Source organism: Tyto alba, unplaced genomic scaffold (genome assembly GCF_018691265.1).
Source record: "Tyto alba isolate M040663 unplaced genomic scaffold, T.alba_DEE_v4.0 Super-Scaffold_23, whole genome shotgun sequence".
In the NCBI taxonomy this organism is placed as follows: Eukaryota; Metazoa; Chordata; class Aves; order Strigiformes; family Tytonidae; genus Tyto; species Tyto alba.
The window spans coordinates 14,314,385-14,334,997 of record NW_024881297.1 but is presented as its reverse complement, the minus strand read 5'-3'; the positions used below and the strand labels follow the sequence as shown (position 1 = coordinate 14,334,997).

The window sequence follows — 20,613 nt, the reverse complement described above, 5'->3', positions numbered from 1 at the left end:
ATTATATGGCTTTAAATATTGTACAGATGTGAATACAATCACATCATTTTAAATGTGCACATTCAATGAGGCATCTGCGTTTTTCACAAACATCATAATTGCATAAAAGAGGGAATTGTGAATGAATCCTTGGATCTGTGATTTTAACATAAATATGTGGTAAATATTGGTAGCTCTCTATTAAAGGGGACATGGGCTAAATACAATGAGTGGTGAGAAGTGGTATAATTCCCAAGTGTTTTGTGTTAAATATCTAATCAGCGTGGAAGATTCCATCTAAATCTCAGCAATATGAAATGAATGGCTTTCATTTTATCTTTCTACTATAGTGTTCAAAGAAAAGTGCAATGCACTTTACTAAAAAAAAAAAAAAAAACCCAAAAAAACAAACCCCACCCCTGACCTCCAAATTCCTAACCCTTGTTCCCTAAGAAATAGCTTTCAGTGTCATATTTTATTGAAAAATTAATCTGAATGCAATTCTAGCTTAGATAGTTTTTTCAGGATACAGTTCTACAATGTAATGTGTTGGGTGAAGAGAAATGGGCACATTCGTAAACTATTGAAAAACATCAAAATGCAGATACTTGTATCTTTCAGGAGTGATTCACATTGCATTGCTATCACCTGGCAGCCTCTGGTAGGCATGGGTGGAATGAAGTAGGCACTTGCTGCCTCCCACCTGAAACATGACCCTGACTGTATCCGCAGCTCCTTCTCAAATGCTGTTTTATGCTGGTACAGGGTGGAGGCACTTGGTCACACAGTGGGGCTGTGATCTCATCGGGAAGCTGTATCCCTCCTGAACGAGAAGGGTATGTTTCTGTGTGATCCCTTCTCTTCAGTCAATTCTGTGTTGCTTATTTATTCCTGGTTTGCACTGGAATGGAATAGGCAGAAGAACATAGTTAGCTGGTCTGAGATGGGCAGTTCCTCTGTGCTGTAACTTGTCCATGTCAAGGGAAGGTCAAACATTTATTCAAACCATCTTCAGTGGTTTTAAGCCTAAATCTACAACCCTTTTTGTTTTGAAAGGCACTGGATGTGTTCATATTGTCAGATACAGCAAAGAAGCAGATTAATGTGGTTTCCTTGCCTTTTTTAGCAGTTAGTTGTGATCCTCTGGGTGAGACTCTGTGTCAGTGTAGCTGCAAGTGTAATTGCTATGTAATTAACTGTGCTTAGTAAATATGAACACAACATGACTGGGTTTATACTCAAGTTTGACTTCACGGTACCACTGACATGCCCCTTTTTGTGCTGGGTCACACTGTTTAAACAGATGTTTGCTGCAGAACTGGTCTTTTGCCGCTATACCTGAGAGAGGCTTGGGGTAACGTATATGGGAAGTGTAGTTTTATTTGTTTTAAAAAATGCCATTGACCAAGAATGTTTTCTCATGATGTAACGATATGTAATGGTACATTTATACTGGCAAAGCCATCTGCATTGATGATCGGGCTTTTCAAGTGTAGTTTGTGATTAGCAATGTTTATCAAAATACATAGGTCTAAGAGTTTAAAAACATGAATAAATTATGTATCTTGTTTTTTCCATAATTTACATTCAGAATGTTGTCAGAGCATGTTTTTGAAAACCTAATTTCAAGCTAAAAAACTGCTGTAATTTGATAACTAAACAAGCACACAGTTTTTCTGAAATGCACGCACCAGACTGTGAGAGATTTTTTATGATTTATATTACTGTAGCTCAAACGATACAGGTATGGATCAAGTTCCTCAGGAATCTGTACCTAAAACCTATATCACTGCCAGTTCAAGGTTATTATGTTCATGCAACTATTTGGTTATTTTGAGCAGAGAATAAAATTCCAAAACACCTATGGCAGTTTTATCTTAAGTTAATTTTTTTTTTTTTTTGACAAATTCAGCACATTATTCTGAGGAGAGAGTTATTATTATTACTGTAAAATCATTTAGAATGCATTTTCATGGCTTAATTGACCTTGAATAATGCAAACTCTTCTACTCTGACTGACATGAGATGGAAGGAAAAGGCAGTGAAACTTGCATAATCTTCCTATTAAATTCAAACTGCCAAAATGAAAGGAAAACTGACTTAGAATTTGTCTCTAAATCACTTTCCTCTTTCCCCAATGAGACGAAGATACAAAAAGAACCTGAAAATAATTTGGTTAACCCTCAGGAAGGAACAATCGTGACTAATTTCAAGATATTTAATAATGGCTGACATTTTCTATGACTCACAGAGCTCTCCTTTATAAAGATTATGGTTTCAGTAATGGTAGGTTATTTTGAGTTTATAGTAAACTTTAAATTTTTTATTCTGTTAGATTGTTACTCACCATGTTATTTCTTAGTGCATCATATTGTGGTGCTGAGGTTTTTTGAGATACCTAAGCAGATTTACTTGTTGATTTGCTCATCCATCCATCCACAATGTGTAAACCAGAGCTTTCCACAGCTCTGTACAAGATGCTTGTGTTTCCCACTAACCTCTGATGACAACTCTGGTCTTTAGCTAAAATTCTTCTTAAGTACTTTCTTTGTAACCTTCATTTCTTCATGCTGTTGCTTTTCACTTGGTGGTATTATGTAGTTACCTTAGATATTTTAAAGAGGCATTACAGTTATGTCCAGTATTTACCTTTGGTGCTGGTGGAAAAGTGCTTCTGGTTGGTAACTTCTCAACTTTCTTCTCTCAAATGCCTCCAACATGTTTTGTTTTTTTTTTTTTCTGAAGGCACATATTTTCCCATTTAAAGTCTGATAGATGGAGGTCTACAATTATATCTCAGAAAAACCCACAGTGATTTACTCTGATTTTAATTTTTTTTCTTGGGTTTAGTGAATTCTCTGGATTGCTTTTCTAACTCAGAAGTTGTGATTGCCTCAGAGCTACATTGCTTACGGTGGTTCTAATCACATAGGTATAGTTGAACAACGATAATCCAAATATATGAGTTACTAGAATGCAGATTACTAATCTTTCTGTTACACAACTACAGTATCTGTGAACTGGGCTTTCTTCTTTCTTTTGTGTTACAAGCCTACCTCTTCAGTTCAGCATAGAGTTTCCTGCTTGATGAAGTCTTGAATATGTGTTTCTAGACTTCTCATATTAGCTCATATTAGTCATTCCCTGGTTACTTCTGGTTTTATTTCCTCAAGTTAGCAGTATTTTTCTCATTGCTGTTTTCTGTGGACTTGTAGGTGAATAGTACGATTTATTGTATTTCCCGTGATACAAAGCCATTTTTATAGCAGCAAAAGCCACTGGAGGGTCTGCAGAAAAAATATGGCTCCATTGCAGGAGAAGTGTGGGAAAAGTCTTAAATAGCGATTGGAGTTGTCTGCAAAGTTAGAAGGCTTCTTCGAATACTGGAATTTGTTTGCAAAGAAGCTTCCTTTTCAAATTCTCTAGCATTATTAGAAATTCAGGACTTCATTGGGGCTTCAGAGTGTCCTTAGTGGTTCACTTCACAGTCCTTGTACTACAGTTTTCCATATCGGTGGCTTTTTTTGGTCTATGGAACAGTAGAATCTAGTGGCCTTCCCATTTCAGGAAACAAACCACAGAATCCCAGTACATATATTAATTTTGCTCTATTTATTTTTTCTTATTGTATTTATAACTATTGTGAGTCTTCCATCATCCTTTTGTTGGCATTTCAGTAAATGTGAAAGAACAACGATTAAAGAGCAGCCAATGCAAGTGTGACTTTAATTAAACTATTGAGCCAGGATATTTCATTCTGAATATTACTGAACTTGCATTATCTCACATTTCATTGATTAAATGCATTTAAATGTAAATTTTGATTCCACATAGCCTATATTATTTTTTATCAAGATAATCTTGCCTTAAAATATGGCAATTTATTTCTGAATCAGTGTTAGTGAGAATATAGTATTTACTCTAGATTATTTTAGCATACTACAGGGACCAAGGAAAAGTACACTTGGAACTATCCATATGTTTTTTCCTTCCATAGCTAATGTAACATTTCTGGATTTTTAAGCAAATATCATGAGTCTGTGTCAAGTATATTGCTGAAGTACAAGTAAGGATTGTTCAGGACAGGAGGTTAAAATTATTACAAATTCAGGTATCTGACAACTTCCTTATTGAATAAAAGCAAAACATTTTTAATAAATTTAAATAAATGGTTTGTATCAGAAATGGTGACCATTTCAGTTCAATATATGCAAAGCAATACACTCGACTTCTTGATTTAAACCAGTAGTATTTGTTTGAAAATTAATCTAGCCTAAGAAGTATTTGGAATCCCAAAGAGATAAACCAATATCTTTTGAATAGAATTACATTTTTAGCATTTATTTTAAATTATTTGGAATTTTGCTTATTTTTTGCTTTATTATAAAAACCACAACTCTAAACCATCTGAATTTTATTTCAGATTATTTATTCAGTCTTCTTTACCATAATACTCCATCCTACATCTTGTTGTATTCTATGCCACAATATAAATCTGTTGCCTAATTCAGTGGCTGAATAAAAACAGAGTCTATATTTAATGAAAAAAAAAAAAACAAAACTCTACAAATTTTATGTTGTGGTTGCCTGGGAAAAGGAATCAGGATCAGTAAGGGCAGCTATTTGCTTCAGTTCTTTTAAAAACAAGTAGAATGTGGGCATCTCACTGCCACTTGTGCATTTGAAAATACCAAAAATATTGAACACATGAATGGTGGGCCATGAATGCTAAATCTGGGTCAGTATATTTGCTTTGTGCTCTTGTTCCCCCCTGTTCAATTTGGTAACAGCTGATATCAAAGCTCCAGCAGCCCTGAAGCATATCACTCCATTTATGGCCAGTCCAGCAAAATGAATCTTTTCAAACATGAGTTTAAGGTTAATCAATTTTAAGTATGCTCACTTTTGGGCTAGTGCAGCCTCTACATCTTCTACTGCTGAGTAAAAAATGATCTCACTTATGTTATTCCCACTTGGAACAGAACTGGGTGTTCATGCAGTTGAAGAATCTATTGACGCTTACCACTGTTTGGTATGTACTTGTAAATTATTTGATAAATATTGAGAATATCTTTGCCACATAGCTTGTGTTGTGTGTTTGTTTTGTTTTTGTTTTTTTTTTTTTTAATTTTGGACAGGGCATGCTCATACCATCGGTCTAGCTCAGTGAGATCCATGTTATGGGTTGATGGAAACCATTCAGACTAGGCTGGGGGGATGGTTATTAACCACCTTTGTTTCTTTTAAAGTACACGGTAGAATGAAAGTTAGCCAGTCAGGAAGTTTGCATACCTTTCGATACACTTCTGTGAGACAAAAGAGTTAATGACTTCTTGTTTAGTTGGAGTAAACAGAGTGATCAAAACCTGTGTATCATAAAAAGTAAACAAAGTTAATGAAATAATTGTCATTTTAATGGTTACTACATATAATAGAAACTCAGCTGTCAAACCATGTCAGCAGTTGCGAATGTATGATTAAGAATTGAATTTCAATGAACTGCAATAGTGTAGATATGATTTAGTTTAAGAAGCAAATAGCCCTTAAAAGTCTCAAACCAAAAGGGACTGTATCTTTCCTACCCTTGCTCTGTATATCAAAGTAAATGGGAAAGAACATTTACTTAGTGAGAGTCTCTAAGCAGGATTTAGTTGTCCATACATCAAGAACAACTTGGACCTTATGATGGACTAGTAGCTCCTTGCCTGGTCAGGGTATCATAGGACCCTCCCCAACTTTCTGATTGGTGGTGACATTAGCTTATTAAAATTCTTTTTTTTCTAAGAACAAGAGCAAACATTTGCTTCTGTTATGCTTTTAATTGTACCATTTTGTATGCCTAGTCCACTACTGTGTCTGAATCCTTGGCCTTACCCATTAGGCTGTAGCACTGAGGTCCAATATACGAGGTAGGCTTTCTCCCTGGGATATTGACAACCATGCTGGATTTAAGTTGACTTTACTTTTTTTACAAGTGACATCCCACCAAACTGTAGCCATTACTTTTGTTTAAACTAGACTAGTAGCTTATTATCCTTATCATCATTTTTACAGCAAATGGAGAAAAATAAGCACTTCTAAGATATAGTTCATCTCATCCTGAGGTAGATATCTGAAATAGGCCACATATATCACACCAAGTGCCTGTTTATCCTCAAGAATTTTAAAGAGAGCTCAGGGTGATTAGCTCAAAAACAGATGTCTCTAGTGCAACAGTCTAAAACCAGGTGAGATAAATCTTAATATCCATGGGCAGCTATACTCTTCCTTAATGGCTTTAAATAAACACTCTCTTGGCAAATGTATAATCACTTCCAGAATATTTATCACCCTACTAAGAGCTTTGACTAGAGAGGGATATATATTTTCTGCTTTGAATGTTTAGCTTCTAGTTTTACAATACTAACTGCACTGAGATGGCATCTGTAAGTATCATGTTGTTTTACGTAAGATTCAAGTCTTCCAGTAAACCAATTTTAAAAATATACTCTATCTGTTTTTAAAGTAAGTCATCTCTTAATAATAATCTTGTACCATCAGCAAAAATTCTGTGAGGATATCTAAGAGGATATTTTTTCTTCTGTGCAGGAGCTGTCCTTTCATATATATGAAATGATGAATAAAATTCTCCCTTAAATCTAGGGGTTTTGGCATCTTGCTATTAGAAATTCAGGTTCTTGCTAACTCACAATGAAAAGCATAAAAAATGTTAGAGTTTTTCCTGCTGAGAAATATCTCTAGTGTCAGTGATTAAATGATTTTTCTCAGGGAACTGCAGAACAATTGTCTTGCACCATTTGTTTAAATTAAGCCTATTTTATTGGCCTTTTGCACCTCAGAAGGACCTCTCATATTACAGTGGGTTGAATTCTTGTCATACTGTGATAAATTCATGTGGTCTCATTTTCACAAGCTCTGAAGAGACACTGCTCATGTTGAAATCCATGAGAGCTGTGTGAAATAGTGCTTCTACAAATGCAGACCAAAAAGTTGTAGTGCAGTCTTATTATACCTAGACAAGGTAGTGGGGTTTGAATTTTTCTCTTAGAAGTCTGTAGGCTAAACCACCTCAGGTTAATGGAAATGCTTGAGGATGTTGTGACATGACTCTCTAAACAGAATGTTACACATGCACATGCTCACACACATGTGCCCATGCACACACACGCAAGGCACATAGTCTTTGAGGAACAAAAGCCCATCTGAACATTCACAGGGATAACATGCACACTCATATTGTGATGGTAGGTATGGCTACCACATCTCAAGGAACACTTTGTCAGTCCATAAATACCCTTCCTATTGGGTTCATATGGAAAAGTATATCAACAATGGGAAAAAATTATAAATGTTTGTATAAGGTACAAATATGCTTATATGCGTATAAATATATAGTAAAGACTTTGCAGTTAGTAATTTCAAGCTGTCTATAGAGCAGCTGCTGCTGAAATTAGTAGCCAGCAGGGTCATTTTCATTTTGTATTGTCTTGAAATGTCTTCAAAAGATCCAGTGCTCATTAAGCTTTTGTTTTTAATATTGCTATTTTTCGGTGACAGTTTACACCGGTTGTTTGCTCCTGTATGTATGTATGGTTATGTGATTGCAGCATTGCATTGCTGGGAACTATATAACAGTGTAAAACATTTAATTAACACCATTGTAAACATTCAGAATTACCTGGGCGTTAGTTCCTTCTTCCCCCATCTCTTTCACTGCTTCCCAGGACTCTGTGAGCAATAGGAGGGGGAAAAAAATAACTGAAGGATGTTCTTCGATATTTGATAGTTTTCTTCTTTGTTTACACACAGTACTCACAAAGTCATTTTAATTTTGCCATAAATTACAAACCGACATGCAAAGAATATGACACTAATGTAAGTAGCACTTATGTCATTTTGAGAAAAGCAGTACATCTGGGAGGAAAAGGGTTTTCATTGAGAAAGATATGCTGTCATGTATAAACATTTTCTAAAAAAAAAATAGGCTTCTCTATTGTACTTACAAGAAGAAAGGCTTTATTTTGTTTCTGTTTGGTCTATTAATCTTACATACTGTACTTAATCTGTCAAAATCTCCTTTTAGAGGTATCTCCATGACCAGTGAAACATGACACATGAACCATGAAAATCAGACTCGTGTACTGAGTTATTTTGTGGTACTGGTGGTTCTTTTGTAAGTTCAGCTAATACAGCTTCACAGGTCAGCTGTGGGTTATAATTGAGTTCGATCATGTCCTTGTGGCTTTGAAACAGCAGATCATCCAGTGAAATGTTAACAGCTGTAACACTCATAATTCGCTAAAACCAGCCGTGAGTAGCCATAGTTTCAACTGTTTTGAGTGGTGTCTTACCTGTGAATGTGCGACAAGGTATTAGTTTAAATGTAGGTCTGTAAGTGTATGTAAATATATGTCTTTATAGAAATTTTTTTTTTATAGGTAAATAGATGTCTTTGCATATGCAGTTACCTCAGATGGTGTGAGTTTAATCAATATACTGCAAAGCTTTACTTATTTGTCTTAAAAATAGAAGAATCTATTGCAGGTTTATAGAAGAAAAATCACATTTTGGCAAACAAAGGATTATATTTAATTTAGGCCATGCATGGAAAATATGATGCCTTAATGAGTGCAACATGAGATCAGGGAAGGGCTTCCTGCATCCCACAGAAGCAGGGATCTCATTTGTTTTGTGCATCTTCTCCCAAGCAGGGGTTGACAAAACGGCTGGGTGATTGTGTCCCAGAAGGTGATGGTGCTGACGGTCTGTTCAGGGGCCCAAAGGAGCTCTAGGTCACCAGTGTGGGCTCCAGTGCCTGTTGTGGCGTGTCAGCCTGCTGCAGTGGGGCTGTTGTGTCTGCCAGAATGGTTCATCAGTGTAATATTGGGGTCTTCCGCTTCAGACAAAGCTCTCCATACCTATCTGTGATGGAAACAGAAGTTAAATCATTGCAATCGAAGAAAAGGGTTGTTGTAGCTCCTACCTCAAAGGCACAAGCATGGTCTGAGTAAAGCTGGAGCCAGAGCTGCCGTCACTCAAGCAGGAGGTGTTGCTGGGCTTTGGGTGCTGAGCTGTGGAGCTGACATGAAAAAATTATCTGCTGTGAAGTTAGAGTCCTGCCTTGGAGGCAATATTGTCTGGTAGCAGAGATGAGAGGTGCTGCTGCTCTTTCCTTGCCCTGAGGGTAGAGGCACGCCGTGTCGGTTCCAACTTGACAGTAGCTCCTGGAGGCCACGCTGCATGGCTGCCATGCCGAACAGTCCTGCAATGGAAACTGTTTCCACAGTAGGGGTATTCCAGTTGTACAGTAGGAAATATTCAAACAAAGGAATACATTCTTAGTTCTGTTGAACTGTGTAGATGTAGGCAGGCATGCCTCTACACACGTTTCCAATTTTCAAAAATTCTGGAGAGTAGAAGAAATGTATTTCCCCCATCCCATCTCTAAAATATTTGTTGTCTTTGTATTTATCAGGGCACTATGCATGCTCGTAGTCTCAGCCTGTCTTGTGTAATGTGAACTTTGTTGTATTGTATGTGTAACTTTGCTGAAGAAAATGACAAATTTGAATGAGAGATGTTTCATTGTATAAAAAAGAGATATTTATTTATATTTCCCAGTGTATAAAAGAGAACCTCACTCTGGTTCTCTTCTGGTTTTGTGACCTCTGAGATCATGCTGGATATTGGAGATATATGTATGCAGACTTCTGGGACTGAGGAGAATTAGTTTGTCTTTATTATGTGGTCTGTGTTTCACCAGAAAAAGCTTGTGAGGGTGTGACTGTGCTGCTCTTGAGGTAGAGGAGAGAACAGGCTTTCCTCACCTCTCAGTACATCTGTACCATGAGGGTGCAAAAATCCTTGTGTTCCTGTTTGCTTTTATTGACATACCATTTTTGTAGGTGGAAGTTCTCAGGTTACTTCATTAAAGCTAGTTGGCTTTTGTACACTGGAGAAAAGTAAACCATTAAGAAATGAAGCGTAGACATGAGTTAATTTTTTTTTTTTTTTTAGTTTTAATATTATAAATTGATTCAGTCAACTGGAGATATAGACTAGATTTTTTTAAAAAGGGGTTGTATTGCTTTGGCTGTTCCATTTGCATTATTTCAAGGAAGTTTTAATGAAATTGGAAAGATGTAACACTAATCTGGATCAAAGTGTTTGGTTTGAGTGTGTATTATTAACTTGGAATCTGTGCCTAATACTTTTGATCATGGCAACATGGGATTGAGCCCTGTAGTTTGAAATTAGTCAATAACATTAAGATTGGCGTTACAACATCCTTTGTATCATCTCCTTGCTGAAGTCATAGAAGAATTGTAATAATTATCTAGATTTATTAACAAAGCAATTAGCAGTAGAGTGAGCTATGCTTTATGCAAGACTCTATGCATATGTAATATAGGGATTATTTCAACATATTAGGGAAGATATTTGCAGATGCAAATAATTTTCAATATTTTTCATTGGCTGCTAACAAAGAAGCAAATGTCTGTTGTAACAAAGGAAATTAATATTTGAAAGTGTTTTAATTATCTTAAAAAAAATTTCTCAGACTTGACTTTGAAGAATGAGTAAGAAAGGTATCATTTAAGTGATGGTTCATTTATTGCCAGACAAACAACTAATTGAAGTAGCAGGTCAGCCAAGAGAGACAATAAAGACAGATATCTTAGAAATATAATGTCACTTGTGTGACAATGTAAGGAAGAAGCAGAAGGCATCTGTAATCCATACATTTTGTCATAAGGCATTGTATCGCATGCTTTGTATGTCAGCAGTCTTGAGGCAGTTTGTCCTCTTCCAGTAAGGCAACTCTGTAGTACTCTTGGGCACTGGGTCCCAATTGCCGTAGGACTGCGCCAGAATTTAGCTGCAATACTCAGTACTAGAGCCATGTAGGGGATCTTGCTTCAATGTGAAATACTGGTGTTGGGGCGGGGAGGGTTGTAGGTTGTTTTTGGTTTTGTTTTTTTTTTTTCACCTGTTACAGTTTAAACTGTAAATCGTGCTATTTCAGAGACAAAAATGTGATGCAAATTTAAGTAGGGTCTGTCCTACTGAAGAGAATGGAGTTCTCTTGAAAAACATAGTTCTTACATCTTTCACAGGCCTCAAATAACTTAGTAAAATGGTGGTAAATAATTCTTTAGATTTTGTTAATAGTTTTAGCAAGAACTAAAGTAGCTTTCCAAAAAGAAGAAAAGATCACCCCCCAAATGGTCTGCTTTGTGTACAAGAAAGCATGTGGCTTTTTTTGGTTCTCTACTTCCACCTGCTGAAAACGTTTCAGTCGCCAATCTAATCAGCCCTTTACTCTCTTCAGACCAGCTGTAGGAAATCAAATGGAGATAATAGTGTGAATCAAGTTCAGGAAGTTTCAAATCTGATCAGAATCTCTGTTTGGCTACATCTTACGTCAATGCCTACAGTAGTAAGTTTCTAAAATACAGGAAATTACACTCTTGAAAATTAAGTGTTCAAGTGATGTATCTCTATTAAAAAAATATTTTTTTTTCTTTTTTAACTAGTGATATGATGCTGCTCTGCACCTGTGGTTATGTTACAGCATTCTCTCAATGCATGTTAAAATGATAAATGATTGTTGCCTTGTCAGTAGGGGAGCATGAGATTTGGTTAGTGTGTAGGAAAATACTGTATTTGCTTCTTAATGTTGGTTTTAGTACTTTTCCTCTTCCTCGTGAAACTAATTTGCTTGGTTTTAAGTGAAACTTCAAATTCTCTTGTAAATTTAGGAGTCCAGTATCGTGAATTACTGAGAAAAAAACAAGTTGAATACTGTGAGACTTGCGATAAAGTTACAGTGCCTGTGACTGTAAACTAAATTTCTAGAGGAGTATTTCTAGATAAATGTTTACTATGTTACTAAATATATATTAGATTTCATAATTTAGATTATTAATTTAGATGACAAGGCTTTAAAGGCTTTTCCTGTAAGTGATTTTGGCATGAAAGTGAATATTAATACCACAAGTATTTCAAGATTTGAATGAAACTGTTGTTGTTGCCGTTGTTATTTAGATTTGTTGTATTGTAGGACTAAATGGTGGATGAGGCATGTTTAATCTCCTGTATATGTATGTAGATTTCAATAAACCACAATGTCATCAGGTGTTTTTCAGCGTATAAGAGGGGATGTCACATATGGGCATAAATGTACAGTTTGATTTGTCTTACAGAAGTAACTTTTTTCATTAACCTGTGCTGGTAGAGAATTGATGCAGGGTTCGACAGGAGTTATCACCTTAGTGTTACATGTTGTCAAGATATCATTTTTGCTTCTATGTTATTATAGAGTACTGTCTATACACTAGTACTGGCTTTTGCTTTGGCTTTTCAGGAGAGAGTACTACATGTGGTATATAAGGACATACCTTAGAACTCAATGAAAATATGTCTCGACTTGTATTTTTATTATTTGTAAAGCTCATGAAAAAGCCTGGCAAAATGGTGTAATAGATGTATGACAATTTATGATCAACAGTGCTGTATGAACCAAATCAGTAGGCAACCTATCGTGATATTTAAGTGTTCAGTTGGCTAATCCAAAATGGATGAGTGGCCTAGAATGACAGAGTCTTTGTAATCTGCTCAAGGTAATGATGATATTTCCTAATGATACCTAGGCAGCCAAGAACCATCACACTATGACATTTTTCAGGCTTCGCTGTTTTTTTGTGATAATATCATTAGCATGACAGGGGAGAAGCAAAGGGCTGCTATGCTCACCTTGTGTTTGCTGTGAATACCTGTGCTAATGACCCCTCTGCTGTTCAGCTGTGTAGGAGTTGAAGCTGATTTTTAGGACTGAAGCTGCTCCTTTTATCTATAGAAATATGGAATACTGTCCCATGGCACAGGGGTCTTTCTCCTCTGAAATGCTTTCATTATGTTTTTAAATTAAGGAAGCTTCTTGTGTTCAGAGTGGTGTGTAAGACCAATAAGTGATTTTACAGCTAAATGTTTTTGATGCTGATCTAGTGAATCATTGTGAATCTCTACCCATTTCTGTATGTTTTAAAACAGTGAAAATATGATCAGCGGCTATGTGTGTTACATCTCTACTGCCGACAGCAACATTATTAAGGGTCAGGGCTTGTGGGTTCTTTAATCTTCACGGTGTCCTGTCTTGCCCCAGGAAGATGTAAAACATCAGAAATTTATTCATTAAGCAAAATTATATTGCCTTGTAAATGTGCGTGTTGACAGCCTGTTTTAAAATGTTACAAGAGCCATAAAAATCCTTGAAATGTATTTTTTGTTTTGGAGAAGTGGAGTTGCAAAGCTTCTGACGTAGATTCTAGTAAAATTCATTCAAGCATTGAAAAATCATAAGGAAAAGTAGAAATCAGGACTTTGGAATGGACTTCATCTGCCATTTGTAAAGCTTAGCTGGTCATTGAGAAAAAAGATGAAGTATGCATAGTGCAAATGTATGTATTGTCTCCTAACCCTTCATATACATTCTGCAAAGCATTAGTGACATATTCCTGCAGGATATTGATAGTGCTTTAGACATCACAGATATTAGAAACAAACTGATCTGTTCTCCTGTCAATGTATTCCTCCTCAATTACCTCTTAGCACAGAACTTTTCCTTTAACATATTCTCCAGCTCATTGCCAATTTTAACTATTCAAAAAAGGAATTTCCATAATTTTTCACAATAAGTTTTCTTGATACTTCATCTAAATTTACACTCTCTTAAATTCATCTGATGTTGCAGAATTTTATGCTTCTAGTGTCATTCTAATGTTATAACTGTACAGTCTTTTAGGTGTGTTTACATATGTCCACAACTTTTTGTTGATTTTTATAATCCTTTTCATCATGTGTTCAGTATTTACTGTTTTTAAATCACAAGTAGCACTTCCCACACTTAGGAATTGTGAAGGATTTGCTGCAGTTTTTATTTAGGCTGTATGCAGATTTTATGATTTCTTTTAGTCGCCATTATTCATTGTCCATCATTGTTTTCTCTGTACCCCTAAGTAACATGTAACTCTAACCCCTATTCATGCAAATTCTTTTTGGATTCCATTGTTTGAAGACCAGACAACATGTGATTTGACATCACGACAAAGAGAATTAAACAATCTGGGTGTTTCCATGAAAAATATGTAGCAAAATAAAATATTATAACCAAGAAGCAGATAAGTCCCATTCCGTAAAAGTTTGATTACCAAAGTTGTTTGCTACATATTTGTAACGGTTTTGAAAATTCCTGCAGACATACTTTTTAACCAAAAGGGTAGGTTCTACTGGGCAGTTTTATTTAATATTGAGTTAAGGTAAAAGGAGGAAGAGATTTGATATTGCTGATGCAACTGAGATACAAATGATGTTGTGCTAAAACTGTCAGAAACTGTTTTTTGATTTAGTTCTTCCAAGTAGTAAAGCAGAGAGAAAGCTCTTAGCCTCTTGGTCCCAATTCTTAGTTACACGTGACTCATCCATACGACTCATTTTCTTTACTTGTGCAGATTTCAGTCATATATTTGGAACATAGTACTTAAGTGAATAAATGATGAGCACATGTTACGCAATATGCTTTATATTTTAATTAAAAATGATAAACCGTGTATCTGCATTCCGATCTGCTACATTTAGATTGAAAATTAAGGACTGTTTTAAGGTGTTCTGTGAGACAGAACTAAGTGATAACTAAGTGAAAATCCTGCATATATTATTTCAAATTTGATTTCTAATTTGGAGGGGCTATTATTATTATTAATTTCTGTGAGAGGAAGGAAAGGGATTTATTTTTCATGCCCTAAATCTTTCTTCTTCATCCTCTTATCACTGTTTGCATCCACAAGGAAGAGACTTTCCATCACCTGGTGATCAGAGTGTATTGCTTTTAAACAAATTATCCTAGCTGGGTTCACAGAGATTTTAGCACTCAGTGTATTGAGCTAACACCAACTTGTCATTGTTGGCCTAACCCACAGCTGAATCCACAGAGAACAGAACGAAGACATTAGTTTGATTTAGCTGTCTTTAAAATACCATCTCATGTAACTGCAGTGAAACACTGTAATGCATAGTTATTAATGCCCGTGGAAGAATTAGGTAAACTGTTATATTTGAAAAAAAATTTAATAATGCCCTTTTTTGTGGTGTTTTTTGTTTTGTTTTAATTTGAGAAAATATTTAAGAAAATACATTAGATGCTTACCCATCTGACTTTCATATTTTGCTTGAAATAACTTGTTGCTTGTTATATCATACTCCTGCTCTAATTACCTTTGGTAAAGCTTTGCCTGTTTATCTAAGATCCAATCCACCATCTTAAATGAAGAGTAACAACAGGAACCAATAAACAAGAAAGAAACAGATCTTGTGTGTGTGTTTGCTTTGTGAAAATGTTCCTGGTGATTCTTAAGCAACTGAATGAAAGGGAGACAATTGCAAAGCTATTTTATGAAATGACTAACCTGTCCCAGTGAACACACACACACACACACACACACTTCATTTACCAGAATGATCTCAGTGGTTTGATGGTAGAGGCAGACTAAGCCTTGAGTACAGTGTCCCCTTTGCCTTTTAGTAATATTACCACATACCTGCTTGCTCTTGCGAGTAGCTTATCCTGGTGAATCAAAAAAAATGGATTGCATGGTGCTTCTGCACATACTAATGAAGTTTTGAAAATGTTTTGGCTAAATAATGAATGAGTAGGGACTTTAGATATGTCTGCCTCCCATTATAGTTCCTCTTGGAAGATATGGTGAAGCAGCAATTATTTTAGATCTCAGTAGAGAATTGGGACAGATCTGTATGTGGCTGGTCAGAAGACACCATCACCATTGCACAACATTTTCCTTTTGTTTAAAAATAATGTTAATAGTCCACAAAGATCTTTTCAAATGAATTTGATTTCTGTCTTCAAGATGTGTCAGTATGTTAAAAAACACTTCAGAAATTCTTAAACATTAATTTTGCAAAATTTGTTGCTATTTCATTGATTGATAAAAAGCAGAAACACTATAGCAAGTTATAATACTGACTTTAGAATTAGAAAAAAGGTTCTAGAAACTCATGTTATTTTGCAGGTTTAAAAATAATGCTGTTGGATGAGTGTTAAAAGTTAGCGAACAGTGAGTGTTCCTCCATCAATTTAAAATGCTAAACTCCTAGTCAGAATAATATATAATCAAGATGGTAGCCCTTTATTATGGAGTTTAGCTAATGGACTGCAGCTTTTATAACTACTCATTAGTTTAGGGATTTAGCTATATAGAGAATGGGCACAAAATCCTTCTTTAATCTTCTTTCTTTCATTAAAATTGTGACCACTGTAGGATATTAAGATAACATAGTGATCCTTATAATGGTTTTGTGAAAGTCAGTTTTAGTAATATGAGTTAGGCAAATCTACTTTCTAGTCTTCAGGATAGTAAATTAGATATTTATAATCTTTGAAGAAAGCTGTTCACTGCATACTAACCTTTGTAATATAACAGTTGTTTGGCTTTATCCATAGTGTATGTACAAAATTGAATCTTTCATATTAAAAAGTTGCTCTCATGCAGTAGGTAACATGTTTCTTATATCTCTATAAATTTAAAAAATGGCTTTGAGTTTTCAGAATTTGTGGCTGTTCATCTCTGATTACTGTGTTTTCTGTAGCTGTTTTTTAACCAATTTAATATTTACATGTGGGTCCTTCATCTGTAAAATGGCAGGACAATCCAGATAATAGTCTCAGTTATGATAAATTAAATTTTTTAGCATGCTGTGAGAGAAAAATATGGTTGTAATTTGGGTAACGTTGGCTCTGATCCTGGAAAAGATTGACTTTTTCATCATGTAGATAGAGAGTTACTGGAGTAAATGTGTTAATCTTTATGCATATGTGTAAGCTAAATTAGAACTAAGTGAACTTCACAAGTTTTATTTTAATTTTAAACTTATCTTGATTTTTCTTTTTTAACATTTTTTTCATCATAATGTTTTCGCCTGTTCTTTACTGGTATTTATGCAGTTTGGCTTCAGTCATTCAGATCCCTGAAGGCAGAAGTAAGTCTTACATATCTTACACAAATATAACTATATTATAGTTTATTTTTTTTGAACTTGACAGCGTAATCATAACCTCTGTAACTGAAGCACAGGAAAAAATAAAATTTCTTATTTTTTATTAGAAACCACTGAGTAAGTAATTCACAAAGGAGTTAATTTTAAAGATGGGAAAAAAATTGTCACTATTGATATGAACATGAAGAGCAAATAGTAGAGTTTCATCAAATCATGAGTTACAACTTATTTGCTCATTTTATTCAGCATATTTCAGTCATTACTGAAACCATACTGCAGTGACACCAGAAGTAACAGAAGTATTAAATATTTAGGCATACATGTCTGAGAAGCAAGCTGGTAAACACTGTGTAGACTATGTAGGTTGAGAAAATGAGGAACAAAAATCTCCAAGTTGTCTGCACGAAGTCATAGTTCAGTCTGCAGCGAAACAGTGAAGGCTGATGGGCTCGGTTACTGGTAGCTTCTTTCTTCGGAAGCTCACGGTTACATACCACATACAAAATTCCTCTATCAGCATTGGAAATACTTGTGATACTGTCATTCTAATTTAGTTGTTAAATACATGCATTCCTGGCTCTTTTACTGTGATTTACCATTACTTTGCTCCACCAGTAGTCTTGTGGATTCCAGGGGCCACTCATATAATGAGCCTTTCATGAGATCAACAGCACAAGAATCTGTGTTTGCAGTTGACAGGTTTTGTTGTTTGTATCGACTCTAATGAAGTATTTGATGAATTTAACTTTATACAGTGTTTGTTTTATAAGCATTGCACTGTGCTTCTCTGAATAGATTATCTCCATCCTGAAAAAGTGGAAACATTTGTGTAGCACAAAAGAAAACAAGTCAAAATTTCTATTTAAGTTGCTTAATTTATGTGCAGATGCAGAGTAATACTCAGAATGCTTTGAAAGTCCACCACTAGCTCCCTAAGGCTTCTAGTATGCCTGGATGACTTTGTTAATAAGGCATGGTGAACAAAGATTGATTCAATAATGCTATTTTGGATAATGGTATAGTTCAGGCAAGATGAGACTTTTCTGTTGGATTGGCAGAGACTGCAACTCTTCACTCAACAGTTCCCAGGTCTGTGATGTGCACACTGCTATACTGGCAGACAGTGTCTGGAAAGCAGTTGAAGAAAGATGGTTGACTGACCAGAAGTGTGGCTGAGCTTTTATTGTTAATATTACATGGTGTCAGCACGAAATGTAAAGGTATATTTAAAGGTTTTTTTTTAAAAAAATAATACAGTAGTTGAAGTTCACCAATGTAAAAGTGTTAAGCTTTCAAAGAAATAGGTCAGACTTCTGCACAGTAAATGCAAAAGTCAGAATGGCCCACAGCTCCAGTGTGACAAACTTAGCACTGTGCAGGAGAATGGAGTACAAGAACTTCATGCATTCACATTTGAAAAAAGAAGTAATAATAAGAGGGAAAATTGTTGCTTTTTTCAGAGTCCTAGTATTGTAACAATCTCAAGGAATTTTTGAGCATAATACATTTGGTATTGAGAAAGAAATACCAAAGATGCTAGATTGGTTTGTAATAGAGCTGAGAATATTCACACGTTTTGTTGAGTATGTATTTTACACATCGTATAATTTGGAATAGAATTATAGGGCGAACTGAGAGTCATGGAAAAAGAATTATAATGATTTGAACATGGCATAGTCTTTCTGAGGGTGGAAAGTAATGGAAGTATCAAACTGAACAACAAAAAATGGAATCTCTTACATAGAAAACTGTTAAAAGAAACCTTCAAGTTATATTCTTGTCTACAAATGACAAAGTTGCAGAATGCATAATTGGCAGAAGAAAAATAAAAAAGAATCTCTGGTAAATTGAGTAATTTGAGGTGTAAAACAGTTATATATAGTTTTCAGGCTATTAACAGTAAGAAATGGTATATCAGAACCTTAGAAAGAACATAAATACCACTACAGGGGGGCTCTCTTTTGTAAATGTTTTTAAGAGCAAGGGTTGGTACAACTGAGAAAACATTTCATGACAAAGAAAATGAAACAAAAGAGCAGTGTTTAGTGTTATGTGTACATAGTTCCTAGAACTAGGTGTGTAAAATATAAGATCAGGCTTGACCTGTGAATACATATTTTGATCTTACGTGTATTGCAAGCAGTTCTTCCACCAGTGTATCCAGGCACTGCATAGAATAGCTTGTGTTTGATCAAAGTGTCTAGTTTTCATTTGCAGATACTGAGAGATAGAAAATGAATTACTTTTCTTGGCAGTTTTTTCCTATTGGTTAGTTTGAATTTGTCTGTCTTCAGCTTCCAGCTACTGAGTTGTGTTAAGGCTTTTTGTGTTAGAGACCTGTGGAAGCCCATATTTTCACCCTTTGGAAGTGCTCTTATACTACTGTCAAGTCACCTCTCAAATTTTCTTTGATGAACTGAGCAGACTGGCGGCTCTGAACATTTCTACAAGCACCAGTGAAATAAATTTTTTACCTCCCTCTGAATGATTTGAGATCATTCTTTATAATGCCTGTCCTCAACATCATTTAGCATGCTACCATTTTTTGAGCTCATCACCCATAATTTTTTAATTTCTTAATGATTGATATGTTGCATAACATAATCCCTAAATTTAACTTCTAAGGAATCATACTTCTATTTATATTTGACTAATGACTTTTGCTTGAAAGCTGCTTTGGACATATATCTACTAATCTGTTCTAAATTCAAATTAGTGTAAGCTTCAGCAATGTAGTGTAGTGTTAATACTGTAGTATAAGGGTTTTTTTGACAAGCAATATGGGCTAGTAAATAAAATTTATTACAAATATATTTATTAGTTTATATCATTATCTGTGGAAACCAGAATGGACTATTCTGTATAAACCATGTTAAATGTAGTTTACTTTTCTTTAACTCTTATCGTCATGTTTTCCTGTGATTGATTGCTGCACCAGTTGCCACACATTTTCCATAATGATGCTGCCTGCCATTTAAAACCATAACTTGAAAACCCCTGATCTCTAGAATATCTCTGTTATGTACAAGGTATGCAAAATTAATATCTCCAAATTGGGAAGATCCTCGGGTGACTCAATTTAGAGTCCTAAGCACTAAATAGTGGGACTTGCAGATCTAAATGAAGGTCTTGATCCATAGTCATAGTATCTCTCATTCTCCTTGAAATAGCTTCCAGTTTTTATTTTTTACGATTATGATTAATGAAGTTTTGTTCTGAGTCACATGAGGCTTCCAGTACTTTAGAGAATTTGAAATCTGCAGTAGTGTGAACTGAGGTGTTTTTTTTGGATTTTTTTTTGCATTACAGACTGGGCCTTAAAAAATAAGATCTTTATTCTCCAGGTTTTTTTTCTATGTTCTGTAACACTGTTCTAGTCTGTATTTTTCTGTTGTTTGTGTTTTCAAGGTCTGTGGTTGTTTGTCATCCACAATAAAAAAAAAAAAAGAAAAAAAAAGCAATTATATTTTTAATGTGCATTTTCTACACCATGTTCATCCCAGACATATTTTAAACAATATTTTAACATTTCAGTCTTTGTCATCCAAGAATTTCAAGTAATAC

At 35.1% G+C, this 20,613-nt stretch overlaps 1 long non-coding RNA gene across 1 annotated transcript in view; it reads left to right on the top strand.

Annotated features, from left to right (window-relative positions):
* LOC116962801 overlaps positions 1–20,613 on the top strand; it is a 167,912-nt gene that overhangs the window by 31,184 nt on the left and 116,115 nt on the right. The window lies entirely within an intron of this gene.